The sequence below is a fragment of the Topomyia yanbarensis genome, chromosome 2 (genome assembly GCF_030247195.1).
Source record: "Topomyia yanbarensis strain Yona2022 chromosome 2, ASM3024719v1, whole genome shotgun sequence".
NCBI classification, from domain to species: domain Eukaryota; kingdom Metazoa; phylum Arthropoda; class Insecta; order Diptera; family Culicidae; genus Topomyia; species Topomyia yanbarensis.
This window is the reverse complement of record NC_080671.1, coordinates 32663167-32677795: the sequence shown is the minus strand read 5'-3', so window position 1 is coordinate 32677795 and position 14629 is coordinate 32663167. Positions and strand designations below refer to the sequence as shown.

General features: G+C 41.2%; 1 pseudogene; it reads right to left on the bottom strand.

Annotated features, from left to right (window-relative positions):
• Window positions 1–5318: 5318 nt before the first annotated feature.
• LOC131682451 (uncharacterized) lies at window positions 5319–6730 on the bottom strand (annotated as a pseudogene).
• Between the last annotated feature and the right edge of the window lie 7899 nt (window positions 6731–14629).

The window sequence follows — 14629 nt, the reverse complement described above, 5'->3', positions numbered from 1 at the left end:
CATATTCCACGCGGCTTTATCCTTTCATTACGCCCCACGGAAGAATTATTTTCAAAATGCCTATTTGAATGGATTCATATTTATACTGGAGGTCGCACACCTGAAAACTATGATCTAAAATGAAAAGCGCGTGAGTACTTAGCTAAATCACAATATCTACCAAGATATATCCTGATTCATCTCCCTACCTACTAACACACAATCCTATCCTGTGACACTTGTGGATGATGCAGAGAATTCCTCGGTCATAATAGTCACAAGTGTAACATTCCCTCCCATCCCAAAATTGACCTGCATGGGCGTGGCTATCTACGTTATTGATCATACTATAATCTTAGTCTCTTTAGGTTGTACGTTGAGTACGATGAACTACTCCCAAGCATCATACAATTGGTTCAATATGCGATTTCAACAGGCTTTGATCAATCACGGGAAACTCACGGGTGGTCAACTAAGCTAAGCTAAGCTATGATTTTAATATTTATGATAAATCTCTTCTATTATTTATAAACGATAAAATTTACATTTTATCCAAAGCTTGAGTTTGTGAAGCTCACAATAGAAAGTTATTTTAGAAAAAAAAACTAGACTAAGGAACACTTCGTAAATATCTTTTTATAACTCGATATGCTCCATATACGTAGTATTCATGCCTACAATAAAGTTGTTTTAAATGAAAGTCTCAATAAATTCTCTAAAGACAAGAACTCTGCTACAATTTTTTGAAAAAAATATTCTCCATAATTTTCAAGCTTCAAAGATGGCGGTTTCATTATTGTGCCATTTGGACAGTAAGTTAGAATTTCACCAAATCCCCACCAAAACGAATTTCTGACTCCGCTGCTGACTCCAAGTAAGTAGAAACAAAATCGTTCTACACTCGTCCACAAGAAACTTCTTCGAATACTGCCTATCTATTATAATACGTTGAAGAGCCGATTTGATCAGCCCCCAATTTTATCAGCCTCATATGAAAATATGTTTGATGGGCTCTAGCAGACAAACAAGGCTAAATTCGTGTAAATCCTTTCTTGACCATGTTTTTCTTATCTTAAAGATGCAAATGTGCAAAAATTAAAAAAAATCATTTTTTTTAATTTCTGCGCTAGAAGACTATATTAAATAATCAGAAATAGTTATTAAACTACATCAAGGGAAGGGAATCATAACAGCTTTAGTTTATTATAAAGAAAAAATGTTCCGATTTAGTCAATGTCCCTATTTTGTCAGCCACCATGGAGCTGAAAAAACGGGTCATTATTCACATTAAATGGTACATCCCATTTTCTGAGGATATTTTCATTCAATTGCATCGAACTACACCAATTTTTAGATAGTTTTCAAGTGGTTATTTTATCGACTTCTTCCAAAACTTGGCGAACCTATTCCCATTCGTGCGATAGTTTTATGTTAAAAGGGTATCCTAAATTAATTGGTATACTTAGGGGTTTATATGTTGCAAACAGAGAAAATTCATAAATTTTCAGCTTTTCCTACACAATATTACAAAAGGTTATCAAAAAGTTTCGTGAAAAAGAAAATTCCAGTAATGATAATGATTTTCCCTAACGGGTTTCGCGAGTTTTTTATTTGTTCTTTGGCATTAGGGGGGCGGGTCATTTCGCCGAAGGTCATTTCGCCGAATGCCGTTTCGCCGAAGGTCATTTTTCCGAAAGTCATTTCGCCGAATGGGTCATTTCGCCGAATGGGTCATTTCATCGAATTAGCCATGTCGTATCAAAATATGCAACGAAAAAGCTGTCGTTAATATTCCAAACAAGAATATTTTTAACTTTTTGCAAACTAGGTAATTCATTACGCCTACGCCACATCGCTTTTATTCGCGTGCTGTCCGACATCACTCCGCTCCGTCGGACTTGAACTAATTGAAACCACTAAGTTTGAGCAAACCGGGCGACGAGTGGATCAATGCTTTGCGGGTCAGCGGCCACCTCGTTACATTTTATCGAATTGTGAATAAAATAACATAAACAACATACAACATAACACTTAGTGATACCATAGTTACCACATTTGCATTTCGGATATCGTTTCTATATTATTCCTAGCAAGCCATGAAAAGTTCACTAGAAGAAAATTATTTTCGTCTTACGTTCAAAACGAAATAGATCGTATAACATTCTTCACAATGGAAGCCTCACCGGAAATTTTGAAAAGTTCCAGAGGAGGCGATATTCTTTACTGTAAAGGCTTTTTGTACTGTTTAAATAAGCACGTAAGTTAAATACGACTTTTTAAATGTCCAAAAGTGTTAAAAATGTTACGTTACTTAGACGGACGATACTTTCTATTGGGATTGTCGGAGCCGAAACAGACGAAATGAAGAACGCAGTAGCTGCACGGCAAGAATTGTAACGAAGAAACGTGGAACGGCACATGTTGTCATGACAACCGGATCAGATCATTTTCATGCACCGGATCCAATAGAAGTGGAGGCGATTAGACTGCGGATGTCAATAAAGCGCCATGCGGCAAGCGATAGTGGTCCACCAGTGAGAATTGCTAGAACTGCCGCAATTGGGTTATCAAACGAAGTCCAACTGCAGGTTTCTTCGAACGCTCAGAGGAAGCTTGTGCAACGAGCGCGGTCAAAAGTGTCTCGAAGTGCTGATGACGAAAACTCGGGAGATTTGATAATACCTGAAGAGTATCAGCGGACCGTCGACGGAGGTCAATTTTTCAGGGGAAAAGTCAGTATCGAAGAGGCCATGCCATATTATTCGCATCAACCGAAGACATAAAAAGACTGCATCAAGCTCGATACTGGATCGCAGATGCAACGTTTGATACTGTCCCCGGGGATTATAGACAACTATTCTCAATTCATTCAAGTATTGCACCAGTACACACGCATACCATTCCAGCAGTTTACGTGTTGATGACCAATAAGACGGAAGAACTTTACAAAAAAGTTCTCGAAAAGCTAACAACAGTTGCATCTGAGATAGACATTGAGTTAGCTCCAGAAATGATCCTGACAGACTTCGAGAAGGGCATGATCAATGCTTTTCATCACGAATATTCTGATGTTTCGCAAATTGGATGCTTTTTCCACTATAGCCAGAATATTTGGAAACACATCCAAAAGCTTGGTCTGGTTCCAGTGATTTCGACAAACAAAAATGCAGCACTTTTGTTTAAAAAGTTGCGTGCTTTGTCTTTTTTACCATCAGAAGCTATTTCTCGAGCCTTTTCTCTCATCCAGCAGACAGCTCCGACAGATATGGCTCCGCTAATAAAGTATGTAGAAGAAACTTTATGTTCTTGGCCGCAAAAAACAAGGAAGATCTGGAAAATGAAACCCACCACTTTTTCCACCCCAATTGTGGTCCATTTATGAAAACACAAAAAAATGGACTTCCGAGGACAACGAATAATGTTGAATCTTGGCATAACCGCTGGACTGCATTGGTAGGAGGACGACATGTTAGCAGTATTCGAATTATAAAGGAGATGCAGTTGGAACAAAAAGCTGCAGCAGGTCGCGCTGTTACTTTTCTGGCTAGAGGCGGTGGTATAATAAAAAAGCACGTTGAACTGAAGAACCAAAAATTGAAGAAAATTGTACTCAACTACCACGAATATGAATTAATGGATTACATCAATGCTATCTCAAATACAATTTAAATTGAATATTCATTAAAAAGATTGTGCAAAATATTATCTCAATATAATATATTGAATCTACGAATTCTCAAATTTCAAATTACTTCTATTGAGTAAACGCTATTGAGTATGAACTTCAAATCCATCCGAAAGCTTGTTTTTCGAACTTTTTGACTCAGCACAACGTACATAACCCCTTTAGGAAAATTCAGTTACATAATGCATTGATTGAAGAATTTATATATGTTATTAACGGAGCATTAGCAATAATTCGTTTGTATTTATATTTTATGGTCCCTTTTTCCGATTTTCCATTAAATTGGTTTAACCTTTGAGATTTCTTGCACTGATATTGTCCTATGCAAATTTGAGCGATTCTGTGAGTCCTGCCACTATCCCATGTAGTATGTGTTATCAAAAACATCGCGAAGCATCAAGTTCTAAATTTTCTCAATCGATATAATACCCGAAGAAGGCGATATGATTTATAAGAAATGTATCATCACACTGTTAGGTGGATTAAAAGCGCTTTTTTATTAGAAGGCATATTACGGAAAATCTTGTTCACGTCGTAATAACATCTGCAATTGCTGCATCCAGTACTTGAAAATCAACAGTAATAAACAAGGAATCAAGGCAGCGTTAACGATGGCAGTATTAACGTGAAAACGCCGTAAAAAGATCTGCAACTGTAATGGCAAATTGCGCGCAAATGATGAACAGCCACTAATATTCTTTTATTGTTGTTTTTTTTATAAAACATGCATAGCTTTGTCCATACTGCTGTTTAAGAGATTATTGAATGCTTTGTTATGTTTCTTCGACTTTCGGATAGTGGTCGTGAAACCATCTTCTTTGTTCCCTGCCTTTTTGAGGGTGGTGCTGTTAGTTTTTTTCGTAGTGGTTGCCTTAGAGAGTAGATTGTTTACAGTATTGACACTGGTGGGACATTGTAAAAATTTATTTACTGGAAAAAACTGATGCATTAAGAAAGTTTTGGTACCGGCATAAACACACAAAAAAATATTTTCAAAATATTCGAATGAAACATTTTTGTGAATGACTACCGCTCATTCCACGGAAACTCAGGCCGTAAATTTATTAAACATGATTTATTGCTGAAGATATATTTTATAAATTCTTTAATTGATTTATAATCTGCAGTAGTCACACACAAACATGAATCCATTGATTATCATTAGATACTCCTTAAAAGCCCCAAGTGCAGAAACGACAATCCGTTTTGTTCCAGATATCGCGCACCCTTCATTTTAAAAAAAGATTTATATGCGCAATTATTGGAAATTACATTATGTACTGTGCTAGAACAAGCGACCTATTTCCGAGAATGACATCTTTACTTTGCCGCAGTTGTGTCTGTTATCTAGGAGAACTGATTGAATAATTTATTCAACGTTTCGAGTGATATACGAAATTAGCTTCCTGATTAAATCATACAGATCTCGTTAACTCATTATTGTTGAGGCATAAATTAGTTAGTAACAAAGTAATCAACGGCTGTATGTGAAACACATTAGCTCAAAGGTGTTTATTGTGTGTGGAAACTACGCGTTAATAACTCGTTGGCAGCTTATCATTCATCACATTCCTGTATAAGACACATAGTTGTGTGTACGTACAATCTATGTGGAATCGATTTTAATCATCAGAAAATTACTCAACCCCGATACTTCCAGAATACCAACGAATTTATTCATTCCTTATCTTATTTTGTATCACTTTTTGGTATATTCACAGCTCAATGGTAGCCCACAATTGGATATGTGTTCCCGTACATGCATAACCTGAAGTAGATTCCGCTTCCGTACCGCGAATATCTTCCTTCCGTAATTTAAAACCTACCTTACGATCAACGCTAACTTCACAACGGGAGCAGTTCCCTCTCCTCCGCCCCTTCCACAACGGTATTGGAAATCTCCGTCAGCGAAGGCTTTCATGTGATCTTCGATCGCTGGTCTGACTTCTTCCAGCAAAAGTTCCGGATTGGCGTTGATCGCCTGATTTCCTATCATCTCCAGAGCCGGGTCACCATTGAACAAATTCTGCAGATAGAACTCGGCCTTGTCGAACTTAAAACGCAGGTCAACCGGGTTGAATTTAAAATAGTCCTTGCCATCCTTTGTGTCCAGGTAGTATTGAATTTTGATACTGACGAGGGTGTCACCTACGGGAAAAAATTGTTGGCCGTTGATCAGCTGTGTTAGATTTGTTTTTGCAATTGATTTGATCCTCTCACCAAGCGTCAGGTTGAAATTTCCCTTGCCAGCTATTCTAAGCAAAAGGATGTTCATGTTCAATTCGTACTTTCCATACACGAACAGATTCGGTAGTTTCACAGTGATGTTAAACCGTTTATCGGCGAGAACGGGGCTATTGGTAGTAGAAACGTTAGAATCAAAAGCAACACCAACTGTAAAATTTTAAATTCACCGAAGCCTTTTGATCACAAATTTGCTAACACCGTCGATGGTAACATTTCTCAATTTGGCACTGAAGCTCGGTCCACGATCAATATCCAGAAGCTTGATCGCGTAAGGATCCAGTGGGGGTGCAATTCGATCTTCCCCATAGTTTCCGGAGGCGATATTTGGCCGCAGAGAATCTACCACGTTGATGATGCACTGCGACATGTTCGGGTCACTGATTGAACAGACCTGCAGCGACGAGGCTGTAAAAAAATCGAAGCTGAAGAAATGCGCTTTTTTCACCCGGCCACAACACAACTTACGCAACACGCAGAACCCCACGGCCAAGTTCAACAACAGAACAAAACTCACTCCAAGTCGGCTCATTTTATCTAGCGTATCACTGGACGGTTGCAGATCGAGTGAAACGATTTAGCCGAGATTTATATAACTTATGAACGGTTTAATCTATGAAACAACACCTCATCACTTAACACCAGAACTTGCCTTAGGGCTGGCAGATTTTTTTTTAATAACGATCGTAATCCGTTAATTGGGTCGGCGGTAAATTATTAGGTTTGGCGAAGTGCCACCGAAGTGTGTAATGCGAGCCGAGGAACGATGACGATGACGACGACGATCGGGCGGCGGGGCATACCCGTCGGTGTACAAACTGAAAATAAGCTGAGAAATCGATCCTGCTAATAGCTAAACGACGACCGACGCACGGGGACTTGGAGGGAAAAAAATACTTGCCCCAGCACGTGCTCAAGCAGACACGGAAAGGCGGAGAACGGAGCTTTCACTGGATGGTTGGCTGGTTGGGTCGGTTTTGCGTTCACTTTTTTGTACAGTTCACTGGATCAACAATGACCAATTAGGAGATAATATGTGCGTGTTTTATTGAACTGATGAAGTATTTGCGGAAGGTAGCAGGATTAATTTAATTCTGAATTGAGCTTGAATGTAAATGATGATGATCATGATGATAAGATGTACTTCCGAGTGGGAAAAATATTTTTCCGAGATTGAAGTCTTCACATACTTAATGGAATTGAAGTTAATGAAATTTAATTATGATAAAATTCAAAACTTTTCATTCAGACACCTAGCCAGAGGGGGGACTAGAAGATTAAAACCCCTCCCGAAATTTTCCAGAAAAAAATTATTTTTTGTACGAAATTTCTAGTCTTGAAATGCACTTTCGTCTAGTGGATACTCAAGAACAGGTTCGAACATCTTAAAGTGAAAATGTTCTAGAATATATTATATAGAAGAAATTGAGATAAAATTTCTACAAGCAATTCTAGCCCGCTATAGATTGCTACGATCATAAACAACAGATAATTACACTGTGCTACAAAATTAAAAAATTAATGTACTTTTAAAGCGGTCTGATGAAGGTTGTAGATCTCGTCAAATTCAACCCAAAACCACATTTGATCAATTTAATATGCTCTCAAAATCGTGATATATAGAAAAAAAAAACGTTTTTCGGGATTTTCAGCTCGAAAATTTCTACGTGATCATTTTTCAACCGATTTTAAATTCTCAAAGCGTTTTAGAAAGAAAAAGAATTAACCTTTCCAACGGTATGCTCTATTATTAAAAGTACTATACGATTTTGGGACAACAATATGACAGTACCCATCATTTTGCGATTTTTTCATTATAAATATGAAAATTGCTCTACACTTTTATTAGGAAGCATCTTTGTTCAAATATAAATTTAGGGAGAACATTTAATTCCGCATTCAACGACCTATTTATGATCAAAATCGGTTGAAATATGGCAGCGTTTTCATTTTTTTTTTCTATTAAGAACTTGCTTGTATGAACTTTTAAGGGGATAGTCTCTATAAAATTTTCAAGAAATAGATTTTTTTGCTCGATTACACTAGTTTACAAGAAAAATGAAGCTTCAAGAAACAGTATTTTTAGACTAATTTTGGGTCGCTGAACACGAAAACAATATTCATTTTTTTGTTCAAAGAAGCGATTTTGTGATTTTCTCAAAAAACTCGTTTTTGAGCACTTTTTGTAGTTTTTAGTCAATATTTCGTGTCAAAATCATTCAATTAATTTAGTCAATATGCAGGTTGAAAGGTGTCGAGATGCCCTTTCCAAAAACATATAATATGTGTCGATCATATGTAAAATTTTTAGTGCTGCAAGCGACCAAAGCTTAAAAAAGTGCATTTTTGACCATTTTTAAAAGTTAATCATTTTTAAAGATTTTTTTACCGAAAAAGAAATTTTTTTCGGACCTTTTAGAATCTAAGACGACAAATAATATGTTTACGTTAATTTTAAGTCTAATATCACTAATATCGGATGGAAAATGTTGATGCTATGGCACATTGAGCGAAATGGAAATTTTATGATTTTAGCGGACCCTGCCCTGGTGCGGCGGTTTAGAGGGTGTAGCACTGGTCTCATACGCCAGTCGTCTAATGTTCGAGTCATTCGTTATCGAGCACTCAGTCGAGATAGAAGTCTTTTGTCATCGGTCCGTACACTCTATAGCGACAAATAGTGTTAATCCGCGTTCAAGGTTATTTACACACTCTGCGCCTAGTTGAGGTTTCAGTATTTTTTCCCTTCTTGTGTGTTTCTGTTTCTGAGTACCGTTAGCCGGTCAGTGAAGTGAAACAGTGTTCTTCTAGTAAGCCGTCTGGATACCGTTACATACACAAGCTAAGTATTAGTTTTCGTTTCCCCTTCTTGGTTGTCTTAATAACGTGCACTGGGCAATAGGCCCGTGCAAAAATGACTTCCCCTGACGGCGGTTCATCTCAAGGTGAGATGGACGTCGAAATAAAATCGGCTCCCCGGCTCAAGGTATATCCGAGCTCGGCCACCGGGCCATTTGTGATCTTCTTTCGGACCAAAGAAAAAAAGTGTTTGAATCTGTTGCAGATTTCTCGAGTTCTGACGGATCGGTATTCGGCCGTGACAGAAATATCGAAAATTCGGCCTGATAAGCTTCGGGTGGTGGTTAACAGTTCAACTCAGGCAAACGATATTGCTGGATACGAGCCCTTTACGAGGGAGTACAGGGTGTATATTCCAGCTAGCAGGGTTGAAGTCAGTGGGGTCGTTTCCGATTCGAGTCTGAATTGCGAGGACCTGCTAAAATATGGGACTGGCTGTTTCAAAGACCCCATGCTTAAGCCAGTGAAGATACTGGAATGCAAACGTTTGCATTCAGCGTCAGTCGCAGCTGACGGGAAGAAAACATACGTCAACTCAGACTCTTATCGGGTGAGCTTCGCCGGCTCTGCCCTGCCTAATTACCTCCTTTTTGACAAGGTTCGTCTACCTGTTCGCCTCTTTGTGCCGCGGGTCATGAACTGTACTAATTGCAAACAATTGGGACACACAGCCTCCCATTGTAGCAATAAAGCCCGCTGTGGGAAATGCGGTGGGAATCATGCGGATGATTCCTGTGGTAGAGATGTCGAAAAGTGTCTCTACTGTGGGGGAAACCCACATGATCTCCCTTCATGTCCCGCGTACAAACAGTGCGAGGAAAATCTTAAGCGTTCCCTTCAGGGACGCTCTAAGCGATCTTTTGCAGAAATGCTTAAGATAGCTACGCCACCTGTCTCTACGAACATCTTTACCAACTTGTCTACTGACGAAGGCGACTGTGATGAACCCCAGGAGGGAACATCTTCTGCTGTGCCTAGAAGTAGTAGAAAAAGGAAGAACATTTCCTCTTCCAAGCTTCGTCGTAAAGGCCAGAAGGTGTCTCTTCATGGTCCCCCTAAAATAACTACTCAAGGAAGTACTGGTGCAAAACCGAAGCAAGTCGCTCCCGGTCTCAGTAACCTGAGCTCAGAAAAGGAGTTCCCAGCACTTCCAGGAACATCAAAAACCCCAAGTGTTCCCATATCTCAGCCAGAGAAAGAAAACAGTGCTGGCTTAATAAATTTCTCTGACATTGTGGACCGTATTCTTACAGCGTTAAACATTTCTGACCCCCTTAAAAGTATCTTGATAAGCTTTCTCCCCGCAGTAAAAACATTCTTGATGCAGTTCACTGCGAAATGGCCCCTCCTTTCAGCGATTGTATCCTTCGATGGCTAATTCATCGAACGAGGTCAAGGATTTAATCACTGTTCTACAGTGGAATTGCAGAAGCATTATCCCGAAAATCGATTCGTTTAAAATCTTACTAAATAATTTGAAATGCGATGCATTTGCCCTATGCGAGACATGGCTCACTTCAGAAATAACCCTACACTTCCACGATTTTAATATTATTCGCTTGGATCGAGAAGACTCTTACGGAGGAGTACTTTTGGGGATCAAAAAGTGCTATTCTTTCAATCGAATCGACCTCCCCTCGACACCAGGCATTGAAGTTGTCGCTTGCCAAACCAGAATTAAAGGCAAAGAACTTTGCATTGCTTCCACCTACATCCCCCCTAGAGCCTCAGTTAGCCACCGACGGCTTTGCGATATTGCGGAACTCCTCCCCGCACCGAGGCTAGTTTTAGGTGACTTTAACTCCCACGGCACGGCATGGGGTTGCCTTCATGACGATAATCGATCTACCCTACTCCATGAGCTTTGCGACAACTTCAATATGACTATTTTGAATACGGGTGAAATGACACGGATTCCTGTCCCTCCAGCGCGACCGAGCGCCTTAGATCTGTCCCTCTGCTCGACATCGCTGCGGTTAGATTGCATGTGGAAGGTAGTCTCTGATCCCCACGGCAGCGACCATCTGCCAATCGTAATTAATATTGCTAACGGTTCAGGGCCACCGAATACAATCAATGTTTCGTATGACCTCACACGAAATATTGATTGGAAGAGCTACGCGTCCGCGATATCCGAAAAAGTAGAATCGACACAAGAGCTTCCTCCGGAGGAAGAGTACGGGTTCCTGGCTGGCTTGATTCTCGATACCGCGATTCAAGCTCAGACTAAACGCGTACCAGACGCGAATTCACGCGGGCGTCCTCCCAATCCATGGTGGGACAAAGAGTGCTCAGACGTGTACGCGGAGAAGGCCGCTGCGTATAAGACCTTCCGGGACGACGGGCTGCCAGCTAGCTACCGACAGTACGCGATGGCGGAAACGCGCATGAAGAGTTTGATAAAAGCCAAAAAACGTAGCTACTGGCGCCGGTTCGTCGACGGACTAACGAGAGAAACATCGATGAGCACTCTTTGGAGTACGGCCCGGCGCTTACGAAACCGAAACAGTACCAATGAGAGCGTGGAATATTCAAACCGTTGGATATTCGATTTTGCCAAGAAGGTTTGTCCGGATTCCGCCCCGGCACAGAAGATCTACCGCGCCGCGTCCCCTCACAATAACGCGAACGAAACACCGTTTTCGATGGTGGAGTTCTCACTTGCTCTCTTATCATGTAACAATAAAGCCCCAGGGCCAGACAGAATCAAATTTAACTTGTTAAAGAATCTGCCAGACTCTGCCAAGAGACGCTTGTTGAATTTATTTAATAAGTTTCTTGAGGGTAATATTGTCCCTCATGACTGGAGGCAAGTGAAGGTCATTGCCATTCAAAAACCAGGAAAACCAGCCTCCGACCACAACTCGTATCGACCGATTGCGATGCTGTCCTGTATCCGAAAGTTGTTCGAGAAAATGATCTTGTTTCGCCTCGATAATTGGGTTGAAGCAAATGGCTTACTGTCAGATACACAATTTGGTTTCCGCAAAGGCAAAGGGACGAACGATTGTCTTGCGTTGCTCTCAACTGAAATTCAAATGGCTTATGCTAGCAAAGAGCAGATGGCATCAGTTTTCCTAGATATAAAGGGGGCTTTTGACTCAGTTTCTATCAAAATTCTTTCTGAGAAGCTGCACCAGCATGGTCTTTCACCGACTCTAAACAACTTTTTGCTAAACTTGCTGTCTGAAAAACATATGCATTTTTCGCATGGTGATTTATCGACATCACGAATTAGCTACATGGGTCTTCCCCAGGGCTCATGTCTAAGCCCCCTTCTCTATAACTTTTACGTGAATGACATTGACGAATGTCTTGTCAATTCCTGCACGCTAAGGCAGCTTGCAGATGACGGTGTGGTCTCTATTACAGGTCCCAAAGCCGTCGATCTGCAAGGACCATTGCAAGATACCTTGGACAATTTGTCTGCTTGGGCCCTCCAGCTAGGTATCGAGTTCTCCACGGAGAAAACTGAGCTAGTCGTATTTTCAAGGAAGCGTGAACCAGCGCAACTACAGCTTCAATTAATGGGTCAAACTATTGCTCAGGTTTCAACTTTCAAATATCTCGGGGTCTGGTTCGACTCTAAAGGAACCTGGGGATGTCACATTAGGTATCTGAAACAGAAGTGCCAGCAAAGGATCAACTTTCTCCGTACAATAACCGGAACATGGTGGGGTGCCCACCCAGGAGACCTGATCAGGCTGTACCAAACAACAATATTGTCGGTGATGGAGTACGGGAGTTTCTGTTTCCGCTCCGCTGCGAACATACATTTCATCAAACTAGAGCGAATCCAATATTGTTGTTTGCGTATTGCTTTGGGTTGCATGCACTCGACACATACGATGAGTTTAGAAGTGCTGGCGGGCGTCCTTCCGCTGAAAAATCGATTTTGGGAACTCTCCTATCGATTGCTCATCCGATGCGATATCTTGAACCCGTTAGTAATTGCAAATTTCGAAAGGCTTATCGAGCTCAATTCTCAAACCCGATTTATGTCCTTGTACTTTGATTACATGGCACAAAATATCAATCCTTCTTCATACTATCCCAACCGTGTCAATCTCTTTCATGCTTCTGATTCAACTGTTTTCTTTGACACATCCATGAAAGACGAGATTCGTGGAATCCCGGATCACATACGCCCGCAAGTGATCCCAAGCATCTTTCATAGTAAATTTCGAGAAGTCGACTGCAACAAGATGTTTTACACCGACGGGTCAAGCCTCGACGGCTCCACTGGCTTCGGTATATTCAATCAAAACCTCACCGCCTCATTCAAACTCAATGATCCTGCTTCAGTTTACGTCGCAGAACTTGCTGCTATTCAGTATACCCTTGGGATCATTGATACTTTGCCCACCGATCATTACTTTATTGTCTCGGATAGCCTCAGCTCAATCGAGGCTCTCCGTTCAATGAAACCTAGAAAGCACATTCCATATTTTCTGGGGAAAATCTGGGAGCGCCTGCGTGCTTTGTCTGTAAGATCGTACAAGATTACCTTAGTTTGGGTTCCCTCGCATTGCTCCATTCCAGGTAATGAAGAAGCGGACTCTTTAGCTAAGGCGGGCGCTTTACAAGGTGACATATATGAAAGACCAATTAGCTTCAGCGAATTTTTCAGTATTACTCATCAGAGAACCCTCGAAAGTTGGCAAACATCATGGAGCAATGGTGAACTGGGAAGGTGGCTACATTCGATAATCCCTAAGGTATCGACGAAACCTTGGTTCAGAGGGATGGATGTGGGTCGGGATTTCATTCGCGTGATGTCTCGGCTCATGTCCAATCACTACACGCTGGACGCACATCTCCAGCGTATTGGGCTCGTGGATAGCGGTATCTGCGCTTGTGGCAACGGTTATCACGAAATCGAACATGTTGTCTGGGCATGTGCCGAGTACTGTTCTGCCAGATCTCAACTATTCGATTCCCTTCGGGCCCGAGGAAGATCACCCAATGTCCCGGTTCGAGATGTACTAGCAAGCCGCGATATTCTCTACATGTCCCTTATATACACGTTCCTCAAAACCATCAATATCCAAATTTAAATGCCCCTATCTTTTCTCTTATCATTCCCAGAAGTGCCCTCTTCCGCCTACCGTACCCCAACGATGGTTTGATACGACTCCAAGACGAGACAAAACATCTGTCGAATGAACTAACAACACGAGATCTACAGTACAACATCACACGCGCAGCGCGGTGTATTCCCGATCCGTATCTGAGCCGTACTACGAAATCGTCTGGAGGAACCCCTGCCGGCTCGAGGAAAACCGCCCGGCGTCCCAATACTTGATACATCCGTTCGAATCTGTAATCCTGGCCGTTGATTCCTGATGCCGGAAACTGAAGTTTATATCCCCCCCCCCCCGTTCAGTCTTGTCCACCCTCTCTCCCATGTCTCTGATACACAGATGTATGTCTTCACCCCCTTCTCCCCTTGAATATCTTCCCAAAACTTATGTGCCCCCCTATCTTCTAGTGTTAGTTGATCAATCCATTCGAATCTGTAATCCTGGCCGTTAATTCCTGATGCCGGAAACTGAAAGTTTATATCTCACCCCCCCCCCCCCCCTTCAGCCTTGTCCACCCACCCTCCCATGTCTCTGATACACAGATGTATGACTTCACCCCCTTCTCCCCTTGAATATCTTCCCAAAATTTATGTGCCCCCCTATCTTCTAGTTTTAGTTGAACAATATTTAATCTCGTTAAGAAATGCGCAACAGTACCACTACTTTAAAATAGTCCTAATTAATTCCCCTTAATCTTGAACCACTCTTTCTAGTTATCTCTAGTTAATAAGCTTGTAAAATGTTCCGCTTAGTTAATAATTATTTTTTCTACAATCTC